Here is a 19881-nt window from a genome sequence, read left to right as displayed (position 1 = left end):
GTCTTTTACTGATGAGTATTTTTAATTTACCCAAACTGGATTCTTGAATTCAATTGTTTCTGCTTCTCCTTTGTTCAGTTTAGTCTCTTCCACCTGATTTGTCTATTGATTATCCAATATCAAATGGTTTTGATGACTATTAGATAATAAATTAGAGATTTGAAAATGCTATTCTCTATCATCCTTTCCTCTTGTCATGTTGTTGATCTTTTGTCTTTTCCAATGAATTTTGTTATCATATTATCAAGTTCTATAAACTTGGTAATTTGGTTGACATGACATAAAAGGTATAATTAACTTTGTCAGAATTGGCATTTTTATTCTGTTACCCTGGCCCAACCATAAGCCCTGAATATTCCTGTAAGTATTTAAGTTGTTTCCTTAAGGAACATTTGTTAAGCAATTAACTGCTGTAATTTGCTGATTCCCTAGAATTTTTCAAGCTTACCATCATATCATTGGTAAATTATCTATATATCTTTAATTTTCTTTCTCTTGTCATTACTATTTATAGCATTTCAAATATTATGAGGAAAAAAGGGAATTCTTGCTTCACTTTGTTTTTTACTGGAAAAAGTGTATCTTCATTATTTTTTTTATGTTTGCTTTAGGTTTTTAGATTCATGCTTTTTGTTATTTTAAGAACAGTTATATTTGTTATATTAAGAACAGAAGTACTGGGGCAGCTAGGTGGCACAGCAGATAGAGCACTGTCCCTGGAGTCAGGAGTGCCTGAGTTCAAATCCGACCTCAGATACTTAAAGATTAACTAGCTGTGTGTCCTTGGGCAAGCCACTTAACCCCATTGTCTTGCAAAAACTAAAAAAAAACAAACACAAAACCAGAAGTACCTAAACTTTGTAAAGATCTTAGCATAACTGAATGCTGTACTTGGTCAAAAGATTTTTCTGCATATATTGAGATAATTATGTAGTTTGGAATGTTTTGATTTTTAATATGATTAATTATGTTGATTGATTTCTTAATATTGAACCATCTTGCACCCCTGATATAATTCCTATTTGATTATAATTAATTGGAGTTCTTGGATAATTAATTGCAGTGTTACAAGATTTTTTTTTCTCAGAATTTTTAATCAGTATTCATTAGTTACAATGAGCTATATTTGTCCTGTGTTTCATCTTTGTGTAGTACAGGTTCAAATTGAACTTCAAAAGTTTAATAGAATTCTCTGGTGAATTCACCTTACTATAAATCTAGGAGCAGGCTTTTTTTGGTAGTACCTTTACAGCTAGAATTATTCCCTTTTCTGATATTGGTTTATTTAAGATCCCTATCCAATTTTGGATAATTTGGATGTTTTATATTTTTTAAATATATTCTTCTCTTACTTTTGTGTTTTCAGTTTTGCTAGCAGATAGCTGTGCAGAATATGTTCTGCTCTAATTATTCTTTTTTATTTCTTCTGAGGTTGTTGTTATTTCATCTTGCTCATTTGCTATTTTGCTGATTTAATTTTCTGCTTTCTTCTTTTTAATTAGATTAGCTAATAATTTGCCAATTTTATTATTCTTTTGAAAGAATGAGCTTTTATTTTTAATTATCATTTCTATAGTTTTGTTTTCAATTTATTTATTTCTAATTTTTAATATCTCCTCTTTTGTGCTAATTTTAGGTTGTTTCTTTATGGACTGATTTTTAAAAGGATTTTCAATTAATTATCTCTTTTTTTCTATTTTGCTAAAACATGTTTTTATGAATATAGTTTTTCCCCTGAGGACTGCTTTAATTGAACTCCAGAAATTTTGGTATGCTGTTTCATTATTAACAGTTTCACATAATTATTGTTTCTATGATTTACTTTTTGACCTATTCATTATTTAGAATTTCATTGTTAAATCTCCATTTGATTCTGCCTTTTGCTTCTGATCCCTTAGACAAAGACATTTTTATTGTGCTATGATCTGTAAATATGTATGCATGTATAATCATGTTTTAGAAATAGTCGATTTTTTGTAAAAGTTCCATATAGTGTATGTTTATTCTTTTGATGTCACATTTAGAAAATGTCATGAATTTTTTACCTCTAGTTTTTTTTAGCAGTTTGTTCAATTCCACATTTCCGCTTTTGTTTGTCTTTCTATTAGATTTATCCAAAACTGAGGAAGGGATACTGAAGTCTCCTGTCACTATTGTATTGTGTCTATGTCTTCTTATAACCCGGTTAATGAATTTGGAGACCAAGGCATTTGATTTGTATAAGCTTATTATTGATCTTGGCTTGTTGTCTATGGTTCCTTTCAGCATAATGTAGTTTCTTTGTTTACCATTTTTTATTTTGTGTATGTTTGCTTTTGTTTTATGGATTGTAATTTTTTCCATCTCCTATTTTATTTTGATAATGTCTTTGTTTTTTAAATGTATTTCCTATAAGCAGTAGACTTTTGTTTTCTTTGTTACTTTTCATTTTATTAGATTGTTTAATCCATTCATCTTTAAAGTTGGGACATTAGGTTTATATTTTCCTCCATTTTTCTTTAATGGTTTTTTTCAAATTATGATTTTTCCCTCTTCCAGTATAAATATAGTACTGTATCTCTTCATTTATTTTAGCTTACTTTTTTAATGTATCCCTATTTCTATTGGTTTTCTTGTCCACATCCCTATTCCCACTTCCATTTGTTATCTTTTCCTTTTTGTTGATTTGCTTATTCCTTCCTCTTTCTTTCTTTTGTCTGGTTATTAATTCTTTTTTAAATACTGTTAATTCTTACCCTCTTTTTTTCCTCCTGGTCAAAAAAAAAATCACCCTTCTTTTCCTCCCCTTCAACTAGTTCTATTCATTAAAGTTTTTTTTAATTCCTTTTTTGTGCTCTTTTCCAGAAAGGATTTCTCTCTCTCTCTCTCTCTCTCTCTCTCTCTCTCTCTCTCTCTCTCTCTCTCTCTCTCTCTCTGTCTTCATCATTTATTCTCTCTTTTTTGCCTACTCTAGATTCTCATTCTTTGATTTAAAATCTGTATAATTAATGCCCCTCTATTCTCTGCATTCCTCATGAAATCAAAATTTCCAAGATATTCATTCTGGACTCTTCCCCCTAGGCACTTTCTGCCACTCCCTTATAGAGCTTGCCTCATAGATTTCCCCTTTTTCATTATGCATAACTTCCAGAACAAACATAATTCTTTCAAGTGTCAGAAAGGATACAGCCCCAAGGTAAGACATACACATACACACACACACACACACATACACACACACACACACACACACACACACACACACACACACACACTCCAGATTTTGCAGCTCACTACTGATCTAAATCCTCCCTTTTATTTATTACATTATCTCCCCATTTGTTTCAAAAGCTCCTTCCTTTTAATAAGCTCACATTTCCAGGTAATCCAGTTGAATTTTAACAAGGGTCATCTAGAAACAATATTTGACTTAGAGGAACAATTTTAGTATAACTGAATCATGTAATATATCATTTATCATTTTAACAAATATATTTACATATGTGTGTATGTGTGCATGTGTGCATGTGTGTTTATGGAGCAGTCATATTATACAAGGCCATTATAGAATACAAAACTGTAAGAATAATCATTGTAACTAACATTTAATATCAATTTAAAGTTCACCATGTACCACATATACTTCAGTTCACTTGAAGTACATAACAATTGTATGAGGCGGGTAATACAAGCATTACTATCCCCATATGGCAGATGAGAAAGAGTGGTTAAGTGATTTGCCTGTGCTCAAACAGGATGAGGAAGGATAAGATGTGAACTTGGGGCTTTCTGACTACAAACCCTTTGCTCTGTCCATTATCCCTGTCACTATACAAAGCATTGCTCTTGTCCCTCAAGAAGTCTTATTAAAGAGCATGAGGCACTTGGTTTTCAGGTTAATTAATTTTTGTAGTATTAGAATTGAAATTGGCACAAGATGGCAGAGTGGAGAGGGCACTAGACTTTGAGTCAAGAAGACCTGAATTCAAATCCAAACTCAGACACTAACTAGTTGTGTGACTCTAGAGAGGGCACTTGGCCCCTGTCTGCCTCAGTTTCCTCAACTGTAAAATAGGAATAATAATAATAGCACCTAAGGATTTCTGTGAGGACAAATATTTATAAAATTCCAGTGCCTGGAATGCTCATAATAAGCAACTAATAAATTTTCATTTCCTTCCTTTCTTCATTTAATTTAGTTCAAGCCCTAATCACCTCTTAACTGGTCTATTGCAATAGTCTCCCTGATTCTGTTCTCTCCCCTTACCATCCATCCTCCATACAGTTGACAAATAATATTTCTGAAATACATATCTGATCATTTTACCCCTTCTCAAAAATCTTCAGTAGCTCATTATTGCTTCTAGAATATAATACAAAAATCCAAGACTGTTATTTAAAACCCTTCACAATGCACTCCCCCCCAGCTACCTTCCAAAATTATTTCATATGACTCTATTTCACGTACCCTCCATTTCAGTGAAACCATCCTATTGGTTATTCCCCATCCTTACCATCACCTCTAAACTTTCTCACAACTCTCTCATCTGTGCTATTACAAAAACTTCTCTCAACCTCAAGACTGACCACATTCTAATCCATCATCTTTACAGCTACTAAAGTGATTTTTATGAAGCACAGATCGACTCCACACAGTCTAGTATCTACTCAAGAATCAAATATGAAATCTGTTTTTATAATAGTTTGCAATTTAAAGTCCTTCACAGTCTTATTACACAACTCTCCTTCATGCATTCTATGGTTAGTCAAACTGACCTTCACACTGTTCCTCAGACATTGCAATTTATTGTGCCTTTTCATTGAGTGCACCCTGGCTTCAAATACTCTCCCTCCTCTTCTGATAAAATCATGTCTTTTTCTGAGATTACTAATTTGATGGAATCAAGGAACTTGGTGGAAAGAACTTTGTTTTTTGAATCTTCAGTAGCTAAATCTGTACCTCTATAGAGCAGATACAAAGCTAAATCTCCATAGGGTTTTCTTCCCAGGGTGATGATGGCTGTGGGCACAAAGATGGAAATATAATTGTTATGCCCAAAGCTCTTCATGATCCTGGGCTGTCTCCAGGATATGAAGGGAGATGGTGGTCAAGTCAATGGTACCTCCTGTCTGTCCTTCAGAGTACCTTGGCACTTCACTTATGTTGGTCTGCCTATGATGGCACTTGGTTAACAATTGTTAGAGATGATTGATTACTTCTCCATTAGAGTTGTTTCCCCAGATGATGCAATGAGGCCTGGGCTTGAAACACCACTGGTAATCTTGGGGTGCTGCTACTCTCAAGGCACTGTGTTTTTATCTACTTTTTGGTAACAGTTGATTCACAGTTGGTACTGATGGTAATGAGGAAATCTTTTCCACAATAATTTCTCCTCTTAGTGATCAGTCAGGGGCTTAGATAGAAGTAGGTCTGGGTGTTTGGAAGGATGGGAAGGGGAGTTAACTGGCTTTTAAGTTCAGGGCTTTAGGATATCTCCATCAGAATCTGAGAGGCAATGATAGTCAAGTTAGTGGCAATGGTTTGACTTGGCTGGCAGATGCTACCTCTCATCTCTCCCTCAAGGTGCACTGCTACTTTTACTAGGTTGGCACTTCTGCACTGTGGGTGGCAATTAATTGGTTGGCAGTTGATGGGGACCCTGGATGATGTGGATGCTTAATAAAGGTTTATTAATTAACCTCTCCCACCTTTATGCCGAAACCTCATGCTTGGAATATATTCCCCTTCCTCCTCCCTCTTTAAGATTCTCTTGCTTCCTTCAGGGTTTGGCTTAGGCTTCCTTTACAGGAAGTCTTTCTTGATTCCAGTTGCCAATGAGTCATCCCTTCTAAAAGGATTTTGTCTTTACTTGATAATAGACTTTGTATTTATTTCTTTTTGATTTATCTGTGTGTATCTGTGGTTTTCCCAAGGGCATGCCACAAGATTTAGTAGGTGTGCCACAAAATTTTAGATGGTATGTTAGATAAAATTTATAAAGGCTATAAATTTTATCTACTCAGCATATATAATATAATAATATTCACAAAATAAATAAAATTTGACTATTACATATGTATACATATATACACATACATTTATATAAATATATATGTATATACATATAAATTTCAAAACAAGTCAGACCTTTACTTTCACAAAAAACCTCAACAAAAATGTCTAATTTTATTGAAAGGAAACTGCATATATTTAAGTTTTCCAATCATGGTATAGTGTTGCTTACTTAAAGGTTTGACCTGTCTCAAGTCCTCATTGAAAAAATGCAATGTCATAAACAAAATAAGATAAAGTAAAAATTATATACATAGTGAACCCTTTCTTCATGTAGAAAGTATGTTATTTAGCTTATTGAGGGCAGGGACTGTTCCACTTTTGTTTTTATATCTCTCATTGCTTAGCATAGTGCTTTACACTCATAATTAGTGCTAACTAAACACTTGCTGAATTTAACTAAATGAAGAACAACTTCAAAGGAAAATCTCTCTTAAAGGTCAGACTTGTTCTTTTCTCTAAATACTCATCTTCCCTTGACAATGGAGAATCAATTCACTTCCAATAAAAATTTCCTCCCAATCCAGTCTGAAGGTCTTATTGCAAGTTCTAATAGGATGATTTCTAAAATTTGCCCCAAGCATTCAAAAATATATGTATTCAAGCCTTCCTCATTTGTGAAAGGATAGTATTCATATTTATTTATTCATTCTTTTAAAAAGCGGAACCTTTTAGTTTCTTAGTATAAAAGACTCCATGGTTCCTTTAGGCCAATGCCATGATTCCAGGCAATACATCACTGGAGTGATAACATGCTGATGATGTGTTACACTAATACATCCTTACATTGGTAATGCTCTAATGATCTGTCAGGCTCCTAAAGCACCAGAGAGCTGTCACTCTGATGATGTGTTACTCAGAGATATGGCTCTGATCTAAGGAAAGCAGCCAGGAACTCAACAATGGGAGAATTATATTTTTAAACTACAGAATTTTTTCGGCATAAAAAATAACCCCTTTCACATAAAATGGAAAACTCAGTCTAGAATCTAGAGAAGACAAAAGACAGTGCCTTTTGTACCAGTCTCTCTCGTGCTTTGAATAAGCCAAAGATATAATAATAAACATACATTAGTGGAAATCCCAGTCGGTGGAGTAAAGCATATCAATGATAAGTAAATTAGCTTTTAAGCATCAATTGAGTAGATTGAATCAGTTCATGAAATGTAATCAGTTGGGTATTTATGAATCTGCTCCTTACAAGTATGGATATTATCTATGTCCATAATGTTGATGAGCACTAGGCAAGTCTTACAGTAGGTAGAATGTGGCATATGCACAGAGGAGTACTACAGTTAAATATGGTTATTCAAAACCTATCCTGAAGAATTTGACTTTTGAGTGTTATATTGCCCCAATCAAAACCAGGGTCCCATTTCAGATTATTTAAAAGTATACTGAAAACATATAGTCTCTATTCTTTGATGCTACAGAAATAGCTGGTTGATAGTTTTCCAAATGAAAATAGTTAGACTGTGAAGACAATACCAAGAAAAGTATTTTACATAATGTTAAAATCATTTTCTCAAAGTACTTGTGACCAGAGGGGGAAAACATTTTCAAAAGCCTGGACTACATTGCCAAAACTAACCAGAAGATTCTTTCAAAGAAGCTTGTCTTTGTCTAATTTAACTACATAATACAAATTATCAGCAATTATGTATTAAGTGCTTATGGTATATGAAAACTACTGGGAGCTAACAGGCATTCAATAAAATAACGCTTAGTTACTCTAGAGAATAGAGACAGGACAAATAAGAAGATTTATTTTAAACTTTCTAAATCATAGACTTTTTTTGCTGAGAAGCTCATGGTCTCACTGAGTAGACAAGATATATACAAGAAATAATTAGAGAAATCCACAAGCTAATCTATAGTCACACTAGAGGCAATATGCATGATTTTTAAATGTCAGCCCTTAGTCTTACTGCCTGTGTTAACTTGAGCAAGTCACTCTGTCCCTATTTGTAACTCCATTGATCGTTATCCAAATGATTCTTCCCCTAATGCTCCTCTAGTTTCTAGATTTCCTCATCTTCTGAATGTATGATGTTGTCTCTGCACATTTTTCCCTATATGATTTCTTTTGAATGAGATATCTACTTCCAGAGACTATTCTAGGCATGGTTCTCATCCCATCAAACCTCAGTAATTACCTATAAGGTCAGATTTGTCTATTTGAATTAGTTCATGTTTACTTCTTAAACATGATTTGTAAATTTGTGCATAGACATCTGAGGAGACATTTTTTTAACTGCTGGCTCCTTTATTAAATATTTATTTCCTGTGAATTTTCTAGATTTCTCAACTACTATATTCTTCTTAAATTCTAATTACTGTCCCAATGACATCAAGTTTGAAATAGATAGATAGATAGATGATAGATGATAGAGAGAGAGAGAGAGAGAGAGAGAGAGAGAGAGAGGCAATTCTCTTCCTTTCCTTTCCTTTTTAATTTAAAGACCATTAGAAAAGTTATGCACCACTCTAGCAAACATCTTCTTACTATCCATCATCAATATATTTCTTCTCTCGTCATAAGAAATTCTGGACCAGAAATTCAAATCCTATTCTGAGACCTCATTTTTTTATCTAGTTGTTTATTTCCCAATTCTGACTCTCTCTCTTCTGAATCTTTCTATCCCATGGGAAACAGCAATGAAAACATCCCCCATAAACTTAGATTTCTTGCCCAAGTCTTCATAATCTTTAGCAATGCTTTCTAGATTCCTTTTGACAGTATCATTTGTCCCCACGTAAATCACCAGAAGAAGGTAGTAGTCGTCTGGTCTGACAAATGTTGTTCTCTTTCACACTTGGATATGTATCCTGGAAAGACAGCAGAACTCTCCAGTGGTGTCATGCGGTGAACAAATGGCTCCCTCGGTAACCTTCAGCAGGGAGTCATCAACCACCATTACTCATCTCTTCTTCCCTCTGACCCTTACTGAATTATCTCTCACCTGACAGCACCCACAGATTCACAACATCTCTTGGAGGATGACTGCCTGCTTCTTCTTCAGCTGAGTCTTGAAGGACAGGTAGAATTTTCATTTCCTGAGATCAAAAGTGAGTTTTACATTAGTATTAACTATGTATAAGACCATTTCTCCCCAAGAGTTAATTACATACATTTTACCTTAGAAAACAATATTTCTTCAATAAAACAATCAACTATTTTCAAGTACTAGGAGATTTGTTTTATAATCAGGGATAAGATATTCTGTTGCAAAACCAACATCTTCAAAACCTCTCTAGACCAGAAATGTCAATCTTTTTGAATATGACAATCTCTTTTGAATATCAAAACATTTCAAGAACACCAGAGTGATGCCAGAGTACTACTGGTATCTACTGAATTAAAAAATACAAAACTGAAAATTATGTTGCCTGGTGCTTATTTGAATTTATTGACCTCTTGCAATAATTCCCTTGCCCTCCCATCCAGGGTTCTCAGTCCACAAGAAACCATTGTTCTGAATAGAGCCAGTCTGCAAGAATCAACTCAATTTTTTTTTTATTTACTTGGTCAACCAGATTTCCTTTTTTAGAGGTGTGAAAAGTTGAAACACTTCCCACACCAATTCCCTTCCCCAAGGCTATCATTCTATATTTTGACTCAAGCAGCAAAAAATAAATATGGTATCCTTTCTTCTATTCATCTACTGATATGTTGTATTTCCCTAGGTTAATGTAGGCTCCCTGAGGTCAAGAAGTGTCTCAATCTTCTACTTATATCCTCAGTTTCTACCATAAGGTCTGGCATTTAGTCAATATTGAATAAATGTTTGTTAATTAATTGACAGATATCAGGCCACATTCCAGAAATTAAATCTAAAAATGTTTCCTATAAAACAGGATTTTCTGTAAGGTGGGATCATCTTAGACTCCAGCCAAGAGAAGATAATTACTAAAAAAGTGCCAAAATAATAATGGAGTACTCATTTAACACCTTACATTTACCTTTAATTCTCATAACAGTTCTGTAAATCAGGTTGTATATATCCACTCCAATTTTCCAAATAAAGAGAGAGAGAGAGAGAGAGAGAGAGAGAGAGAGAGAGAGAGAGAGTCAGAAATTCCAAGTGACCCATCTAGTTATCCATCTAGTAAATGGCAAGATCCAGCACTAAAACCCAATCTTATTCCTATATGCCCAGTGAACTTTCCATTATGCTACCTTGCCTCCTAAATGAGCTAGTTTTCCCTCAGGAAGTAGTCCAACAGCATGAACCATTAAGGATAGTATTAAAGGTAAGCTGCAATGTACTTGAAACTTTATAAGAAAGGTCTTTCATCTCATCTAATTTCCAAGCCAAAGTAATTAGAGAAAAAGCCATTTCTGGAAGTAGAAAACCTGGATGAAATTCAAAACTCATTATGGATTCCTCACCATGGTATGCTCTTTTTTGCCTGGTGCACATCAAAATAAAATGATATTCAAGCTACTTACTTTTCTCCAAGAATCATCAAACTAGCTGCCCTTGCTTTCCAACATTGTGGTTTTCCATTAACATTAATTCTATTTACAAAGACTTCTCCCCATGGATTGTGAAAAGTATTGGTATTTTTATTGCTCCCACAAACACACTCATTCTTGATAACTTCTAGTCAATACCTAATGAGGAGGAAAAAGACAATGTTGTCTTCTAGTTCTGACTGTACTATTAATATATGTGACCTTAGAAAAGTAACAGAGGCCTCAGTTTCCTTAACTGAAATTGAGGGGGGTGGACTAGATGAAAGCAAAACTCATTTTGTAGATCAAAAATTTTGTAAGTTACATGTAGCAAGCATAAGAGGGAATATGAAAGACGGCCGTCAAGCCATTTTATCAATGCAAAACATTTTCCATTGAAACATTTGAGATTACAACATTCCTGATTTTAAAAAGGAGAGAGAGAGAGAGAGCAAGAGAGAGCAAGAAAGCAAGCAAGCAAGCAAGAAAGCAAGAAAGCAGGAAGGAAGGAAGGAAGGAAGGAAGGAAGGAAGGAAGGAAGGAAGGAAGGAAGGAAGGAAGGAAGGAAGGAAGGAAGGAAGGAAGGAAGGAAAGGAAGGGAGGGAGGGAGAGAGATAAGGAGGGGGGAGAAGGAGGGAGGGAGAAAGGAAGGGAGGAAAGGAAAGAAATTAAAGAAGTAAGAAAAGAAAGAGAAGAACAATCTTAGGCAATGCATGAAGTTTAGAGTTCAAGTATTATAAAAAATTCTATGATTTGTGCATTGTAGATGGCCCTAAACTTATGCTCTGAAATCAATACAACACCCATGAGTAGGCTTTTGAGTCCCAAAGCAGACTGAATTGAAATGCTAAACAGAAACTGAAAGTGTGAAACCCTAGAACCACACAGGAGTATTTCCATTCATTTTGGCAAACAGTTGATTAAGAATTTACCATGTACAAAGTGTCATGGGATAGTTGAAAGAGCTGGACTCAAACCAGGAAGACCTAAGCTCAATTGCAACCTCTGGCACACTAGTTATGAGACATTGGGTATCTGACCTCACCTCTCAATGCTCTGGTAACTTCCAAGAATATAAACTGAAGGGAAGATATTGACTTGCACTGGCAGAAGGAATTTCTTTTCATGGAAGTTCTTGAATAAAATCATGAAACTGATGAAATCACAGGTCTAATCCCCATCATAGTTTCTAGGTTTTAGAAACAAAGGTTAAAAAGATGAAATAGTCCCTGCAAACAATACTCCAAGAATTAAGAAAATGCTTAGCATTTGAGTATAAGGCAAGGTAAGATGCAATCAAGGCAAAAGGATATTTACAGACTATGTGCTCTAGGAAACTAGGAAACTGGAGGAAAAAGGGAACACCTTCAGAAAAGGGAATCAAGAAAAACTTCACAAAGACTCTGTGGAATCTGATCTTGGAGGAAAAGAAGGATTCTAAAAGGTGGAAATGAGGAGCAGGTAAATTCCCAATATGGAATTTTCTCTGTGAATCCAAGGAGGGGGAAGATGACATATAAAGCTTAAAAAATATCTGGACATCCAGTTTGACTATAAAACAGAGGACCTGAAGGGGATCAAAGAATGAAACGATCCCTACTCTCATGAAGTTCAGATATCCAAACAAGTTATATGCATTTTGCACATTGGAAATAATCAACAGAGCATTAAGGGTGAATCAGGAAAGGTTTCCTGGGGAGGTTGGAATTTTAATTGAGACTTGAAGGAAGCCAGAAAAGCCATGAGGAGGAGAGAAAATATTCCTAGCCCAAAGGAAAGTCAGTGAAAATGCTCAGAATTAAGAGATGGAGTATCCTGTGTAAGGACAGAACAGTAAAAACTCCCATTGCTCTGGGGGCCCCTGTTATTGGATTACAGGGCTCAGAGAAACATTAGAAATATATGGAGTAACTAGGTGGTGCTTTAGGTAGAGTTCCAGGCTTGGAGTAGGAAGACTTGAGGTCAATTCTAGCCTCAGACACTACCTGAGTTATTCTTAGCAAGCCATTACAACCTATTTGCCTTAGTTTCTCATCTGAACTAGAGAAGGAAATGGCAAACTACTCCAGTATCTCTGCCAAGAAAACCCCAAATGGGATCATGAAGAGTGGGACACAAGTGAAAAATAACTGAACAACAACAAAAAGAAAAATTATGTTAAAGCTATTTTTTTATTTTGTTTTTGCAAGGCAATGGGGTTAAGTGACTTGCCCAAGGTCACACAGGTAATTATTAAGTGTCTGAGTTCAAATTTGGACTAAGGTCCTCCTGACTCCAGGGCTAATTCTGTAAGTAACCCTAAAGGTCATCCAATCCAAGCACTTCATTTTACAACTGAGGAAACTGAGGTTCAAAGAAAGAAAGAGACTTACCCAGTCTCACAGCTGGTTAGGACTAGAATAAACAAATTTCATGAATATCAATTATTGATCTTTTCTATCATTTAGCTTAGGGTTCAGCAGACCTGAGTTCAAATTCTTGCTCAGCCACTTACTACTTTGCCATCCTGGACAGATTTCCCCCTTTGTAAATTGAGGATAAAAATGCTGGTGTACTACCTCTTGATAAGGGTATTGTGAGGAAAGCTCTTTGTCCATCTTTTCTTTTCTTCTTTTTTTAGGTTTTTGCAAGGCAAATGGGGTTAAGTGGCTTGCCCAAGGCCACACAGCTAGGTAATTATTAAATGTCTGAGGTCAGATTTGAACTCAAGTACTCCTGACTCCAGGGCCAGTGCTCTATCCACTGTACCACCTAGCTGCCCCCCATCTCACTGTCAATCTAAAAGCCACTATAGAAATATGAGTTATTGGTATCTTTTGATTGATTCATTGATTTGGTCACAGCTGAAGAAAATAAAAGATATAGAAGTCAAAGATTGTATTGAGTTTTTCCAATGTGTCCCTTTTGAAAAATTTTAATATCTTTTAGTGATACTAAAGTAAAAATAACAATTTTTATTTTCAAGATTCTTAGCTCCAAAACTAAATTATTTTGATCAGATTTTTACAAAGAATCCTCAAGCCTGGCAAAATAGCTCTTTAAATACAAAATGACCTATAGCCCCAGGCTCCACATGTCCCTTGCCACCAGTGTTTGTATTGTTCATTAATCAACAGTCTGCAGGGTTTATTTGACAAAGAGTATGTTGCTTTCACATCTAATAGCTGGGTAGAACTGACATGATACCAAACAAAATGCCTTTCAGTTCAGGAGAATTTATACTCAAGGAACGTTTTTCCCAGAAGCCTCCATTTATCCATCATGATGATGAGTAGCAAGGCAGCAGTGACATAAGGAATTTTTTCTTCTTATTCAATCTGTTTGGAGTTATATCTTGAAAAACATACCTATAAATGGAAGGTATGGTAGAGACTCTCCCAGGACCTCTGACTTCTGTTTATTTCTGAAGGAGAAATATTAAGGCTATATCTACACAGGTTCTTACTGAGAAAGCAACCTCTTAGGCTAAGCACACTGTTAGCCAGAAATAGTTTCAGGATCAAGCAAATTCCGAACTTACTTTGGTGACAATAATGATGCAGCTTCAATTGGCAAATGTTTCCAAAGCTATTCCATCCATTACTTACAATGGGAAAGGAGTGAGTGCCCCCTGGTGAAAATGTGGAAAACATTTCTATCCTGTGCTTTTACTGATAAGAAAATGCAGATGTCTTTCTCCATAAGAACTTAATACTATTCATAGAACCTTAAGATGAAAAAGGCCTTAGAGATGATGGTTTAGTCTCTAAACTGCCCTTGGCTTACAGATAAGGAAACTGAGACCGAGGTATTCCAAAGAGCACCAGGGGAGCACCAGACTTCTGGGACTACAACCCAATTCTCATGATTCCAAGGCTAGGGTGCTCTTCTCTACCGTGCACTGAATTGAGTCTTTCTATAATGTAAATTTCCAACTCAAATTAGATATTTTCAGTTTTTTTAAATGTTTCTTCATTAAGAGCTTTGGGTTCTAAATACATAGAATTATAAAGAGATACAAATAAAGGGGATGGGGATTGCAGAATGTAAGCTCCTTGAGAGGAAGGGATAGAATTTTTTTGTATGCTTTATCCTTATATCTCTAGTATATGCACCTAAGAGGGGCTTAATAAACACTGATTTGATTGAATTGAAGTAAAATAGAATTATCAAGATAATTAAGAACATACACACACACACAAAAAGATAGAAAGAATGACCAAGTCACATTAACCCATTTCTTAGTTTCCTATTCTGTGCAACCCCAAGTTTCTGAACCTGTTCATCAGAACATATTAAGGTATCACAGACAAGGAGTGGAAGAGGAAAATCAGGAAAAGACTGAAGTCAGGAAGACAGTAGCACTTCCAGGACTCCCATGACAACATATGGGGGATCCTCCTCAAAACTGCATTTTGGCCACTATCATTGCTTCAGCAAGAACCAATTCTTTTTTTTTTAATTTATTTAAGGCAATGGAGTTAAGTGGCTTGCCCAAGGTCACACAGCTAAACAATTATTAAGTATCTGAAGCTGTATTTGAACTCAGTTCCTCCTAACTAGCCTCAGGGCCAGTACATGAACCAAATTCTTTGGTCTAGAGCAGAGATTCATGAAAATGAAGGCATTTCTGAGGACTAGAATGGAGAACTAGAATCTCTACTCCCAAATGCTATATGTACATGAACTTCCAAGGTCATGTGTGTGTTTGGGAGGAGGGGATCACTCTGAATGGAGCAGGAGAGGGACCAGCATTACATATTGCCAGGAATTCTCCCGGAATCATTCTTTCAACGAATATTTATTAAGCATCTGCTGGGGGGAGGGGGCACCATGCCAGGATCCAGCTGCTTCCCCCGTATCTCCAACAAGATCCTCATCTTGTCATTCTCAAAACTACCTAGTTGCTGGTAAGCTTGAATTCTTTCTATAGCTTGGCCATTCTCTGCTTAGATAATAAGCTGGAAAAAATTATCCTGATGAGATCTTGCTGCCTATCAGTTCCTTCAAATTACCTTCCTATGAGGTGAACTGTCCTTTCTTATTCTTCCCCTCTTTGTACCCCTTTCCTCTATTCTGTTCTTCCTTTCTTTTTTCCCCACCCTATTCGAGCCTCAGTTGTTTAGCATGCTCTCATCTATTCAGGTCCCATTGAAAACATTTTATCGCATCCCAGCACTGTGGATAGGAAAGTAGAGGATTCTACATACACATGTTTCTCACCCCCTTCATAAAGACAGAAGGGAGAACAAGTTGTCATACCATAAGGAATTAAAAAGAATTGAATAAACATGAGAGATGAGTTTTATCGGCTGTGGGCTGAGGAAGCTAAAAGCTTTATGCTCTAAAATAATATAAAAACTGCCTTACTGGAACAGATCACTAGTCCACCCAGTTCAGTATCCTTTTTCTAACAGGTGCATTAAAAGACCTACATTTTCCAGATTCCCAAACAACCTCACTTCCCTAACCAATCCAATAAAGTCCTGTCATTCAATAAACTGATTCAATTAAACAACTAGCTTCAGTTAAATTGCATCATAGATAACACTAGGTCTGGTGTCTGGTTAGACTTGAATTCAAATCCAACATCAGATACTTAGTAGCTGGCTAAGTCACTTAACCTCTGTTTGCCTCAATTTCTTTAACATGAGAATAATAGCACCTACCTTGCAGGATTATTGTGAGGATTAAAGAAAATAATAATTACAATGCACTTAGAATGCTAACTGGAACCTAATAGGCACTACATGAATGTTTATTCCAACTCCTTCCTTTTGTGCATTGTAGTGACTGGGGCTTCATACAGAGGTTTATAAAGTGCATGCAATCTAACAAGAGAAATACATGTGGGGGCAGCTAGGTGGCACAGTGGATAGAGCACCGGCCCTGGAGTCAAGAGTACCTGAGTTCAAATCCGGCCTCAGACACTTAATAATTACCTAGCTTGTGTGGCCTTGGGCAAGCCACTTAACCCCATTGCCTTGAAAAAACTAAAAAAAAGAGAGAGAGAGAGAGAAATACAGCTGAACAATTGCTAGAATGTGTAAAAGGGTGAGAGAACTACAAAGCAGAAATCTAGATAAAGTGGTAGGAGAAATATAAGGGGGGGAAAGGCATTCTGTCTTCCTGAGGTATAGGTCAAGGAAAGTTCTATGGAGGATAATACAATCAAATGGATATACAAATTTATCTCAATTTTTTTTAAAGTTTTTGATTCCTTTGGGGAAATAATAAGTTTCATTAGAGGTGGTGAGGCATATGCATTGAATGTTTGACTTAAACTCAGGGAGACCTGGAAATCCTTCCTATAACTCCCAGAAGTATAACCACAAAAAAGTGACTTCACTGCTCTATTCTTTAGTTTCTTTATCTGTAAAATAGAATCAATGCCTCACAGATGTGATTTGAGATCAAGATAATATAATGCCCTTAAATGTATAAACCTTTTAGTATGATAATAAATGTATTATTTATTCTTAATACTGCTGAATGTGCAAAGCAGCACTTCCTCTATTTGTTCAAAACTTATATCTTTCAAGCTTCATGGACTTCCCTGCTGTTATCATGTTCTCTGTAAATAAGTCTGGGTTCACCCTCCCCATTTCCTTCATGATTTTATATGCTTTGATCATATCACTTCTCAGACTCTTTTTCTAGACTTGAGTCTCAATCTCTGTAGTTATCCTTTCATTCCTTTCATCCCACTAATCAATCCCGCTGCCTTTTTTTCTGGACCTTCTCTAGGTCCATTATGTCTTTCTTGAAATTTGGTAATTTGAACTGCAATGAGCAAAATTGCTTAGAAAAACCAAAGAGACAATTCTGCTGCATCATTAAAAGCTTTGCAAAGCCCTCATCTTTGCCTGGACTTTGTAGTAGCAGAAGCAATGGATTTAACCTGATATGTGATATAGTAGCAAAATAGGAGTCCACAGTTAGAAGAGGAGGGGGAAAGATTATTTGAAACTTTGGGTAGACCCTATCGCTGGCATGCCAGTAGGGATTATTAAAAAATTGGAATCAGTTTTAATTAAAATGGATTACATAATTATTTATGGTGTAATGTTTTTGGACTGGGTAGGTAATTGGCTGAAAGTATAGATAGGCTGCAGTTGATGTGTTATTAAATTCCATTAAAGTAACATTCTGAACAGGATACCACCTGGTGAAAGATTCTAAAACTCCTTACTCAGGAATCTTCATGCATCTATCATGCTGACCAATTTCAGTGAGGCTTTGTCTCAGAGAGGATACAATATCATCTGAGCTATAATGGTTGCAAGATGTGGCAAAAACAAAAGCAGTGCTTCAGACTTTCTTGAAAGGATTATTTAATTTTTCCTTCTATCTAATTGACTTTTTTTCCACATCACTATATTCCATCCTCCAAAGGTCCATTCAGGAGTTGAGTACAAAGGCATCCATCAGAACTAAGGATAGAAGATTAGACTGAGGAATCTTCTGTTTCCCAACACAAACCCTTGCAGAAATAGATGATTTTCTTTGCCACAAAATAAACCAAATTTTATTTAGATAACTAGAATCAAACTCAAATAGAAATGGGGCTACTAAATCATATGTGTCCTGCAGAATAGCATAATGACAGTATTATAATGTTATTTATGTTTAATTATACTTTTACATTTTGTTAAATATTTCCAATTACATTTTAATCTAGTTCAGGCTGTACTCAGGGATGCTGAAGGATGGTGCCGTATGATTGATACTTCTGACCTAAACAATACTTTGGTACTAGAAAGATGAATTAAACTTCTGGGCAGAGCCAAGATGGGATAGAGAAGCCAAGAACTTCCCTAAGCTCTCTTGGGCTTCCCTCAGAAACAAGATTAATCAAACCTCTAAACAGATTCTGGAATGGCAGTACCTACAAAAGAAGTGGAGCATTTTCCAGCTTAAGATATCTGGGAAGGATTTCAGAAAAGGGGGAGCACAACCAGTACAGGGAGCAGAGATCAGAGCAGGGAGCACAGACAACTGCAGCATGGGCATGGCAGGGTGCAGAGAGAGCCAGCCAGAGACTTTCAGCCACAGCAGAGATCTGCAGTCAAGGCTCTTGGAGCCAATGACACAGCTGGCCAGCTGGAAATGCTCCAGTACAGGTGTCCCAGACCCCAGTACAGACAGCATGGCTGATCTGGATGACTGCAGTACAGTGAGCAAGTCACTAATTCTCCCAACATACAAAGTCTGCAAGTGGGCCCCTCACTCACTCAAAAAACTTAAGACAGTGGCCCAGGAGCAGAGCTCAAAATGAGTAAGAAAAGCCAGAGAAAAACCATGACAATAGAAAGTTACTATGGAGCTAAGGATGATCACCATACCATCTCAGAAGAGGACTGCATATGAAGCCCTAGGGGGAATATGAATTGGGCCACAACCCGAAAATCCCTTTTGGAAGACCTCAAAAAAAATTTTTAAAATCAAGTACAAAAATTGGGAAAAGAAATACATTGAAATTCAACATTTTATAAAAGGAGTCAAAAATAGACTGAAGAAAACAACTTTTAAAATATAACTGGGGAGGGAGGTGGTTAGGTGGTGCAGTGGGTAGAGCACCAGCCCTGGAGTCAAGAGTACCTGAGTTCAAATCCTGCCTCAGACACTTAATAATTACCTAGCTTTGTGGCCTTGGGCAAACCACTTAACCCCACTGCCTTGCAAAAACTAAAAAAATAACAATAAAAAATAAAATAAAAAATGCACCTGGGAGTAGGGCAGAGCCAAGATGGTGGAGCAAAGGCAGGAACTCACCAGAGCTCTCTCCCCAAACCATTCCAAATACCTTTAAATAATATCTCTAACTAAATTCTAGAGTGGTAGAACCCACAAACAGAAAGAGTGAATTAATTATTCAGCTCAACAACTTGGAAGCTCCAATGGAAGGGTCTGCTGCTCCAAGGTGAGAGACAGGAGCATAAGAACACCACAAACTATGTCAGAACAAATGGGCCCCAGCAATCCAGGATCAGTCCATAGAGCAACTGGGTCATTGACAACAGTCTGTTTCCAAATTCTCAGGCTAGAGATTGCCAACTTTGAAGGTCAGGAGGAAAAATCTGCCACATTTAAGCATACTCCATCACAGACCTCAGCAGTGCAAACCCAACCCTAACAGATCAGAAACAGGCCTCAGGAGGCACTGAATCAGCAGTAGCAACTGCTTCTGGTATTCTCAGTCTAAATATGATAAGGGAGTCAGAAGGAGATTATAGAGGTCTCTGCTATCACTAAGGTGGCAGGATACTGTTTATTCATATTCAGATCTGGGTCACAGTCTGGAACCCCAGTCCCAAGAAGAGGAGCAGAAGTACAAGAATTGACTACTGCAGTGGAACAGGGACCCTCCTCACAGTTCCAGGATAGAAAG

This window comes from Macrotis lagotis, chromosome 1 (assembly GCF_037893015.1).
Source record: "Macrotis lagotis isolate mMagLag1 chromosome 1, bilby.v1.9.chrom.fasta, whole genome shotgun sequence".
Classification (NCBI taxonomy): Eukaryota; Metazoa; Chordata; class Mammalia; order Peramelemorphia; family Peramelidae; genus Macrotis; species Macrotis lagotis.
This window is presented reverse-complemented; position numbering follows the sequence as displayed.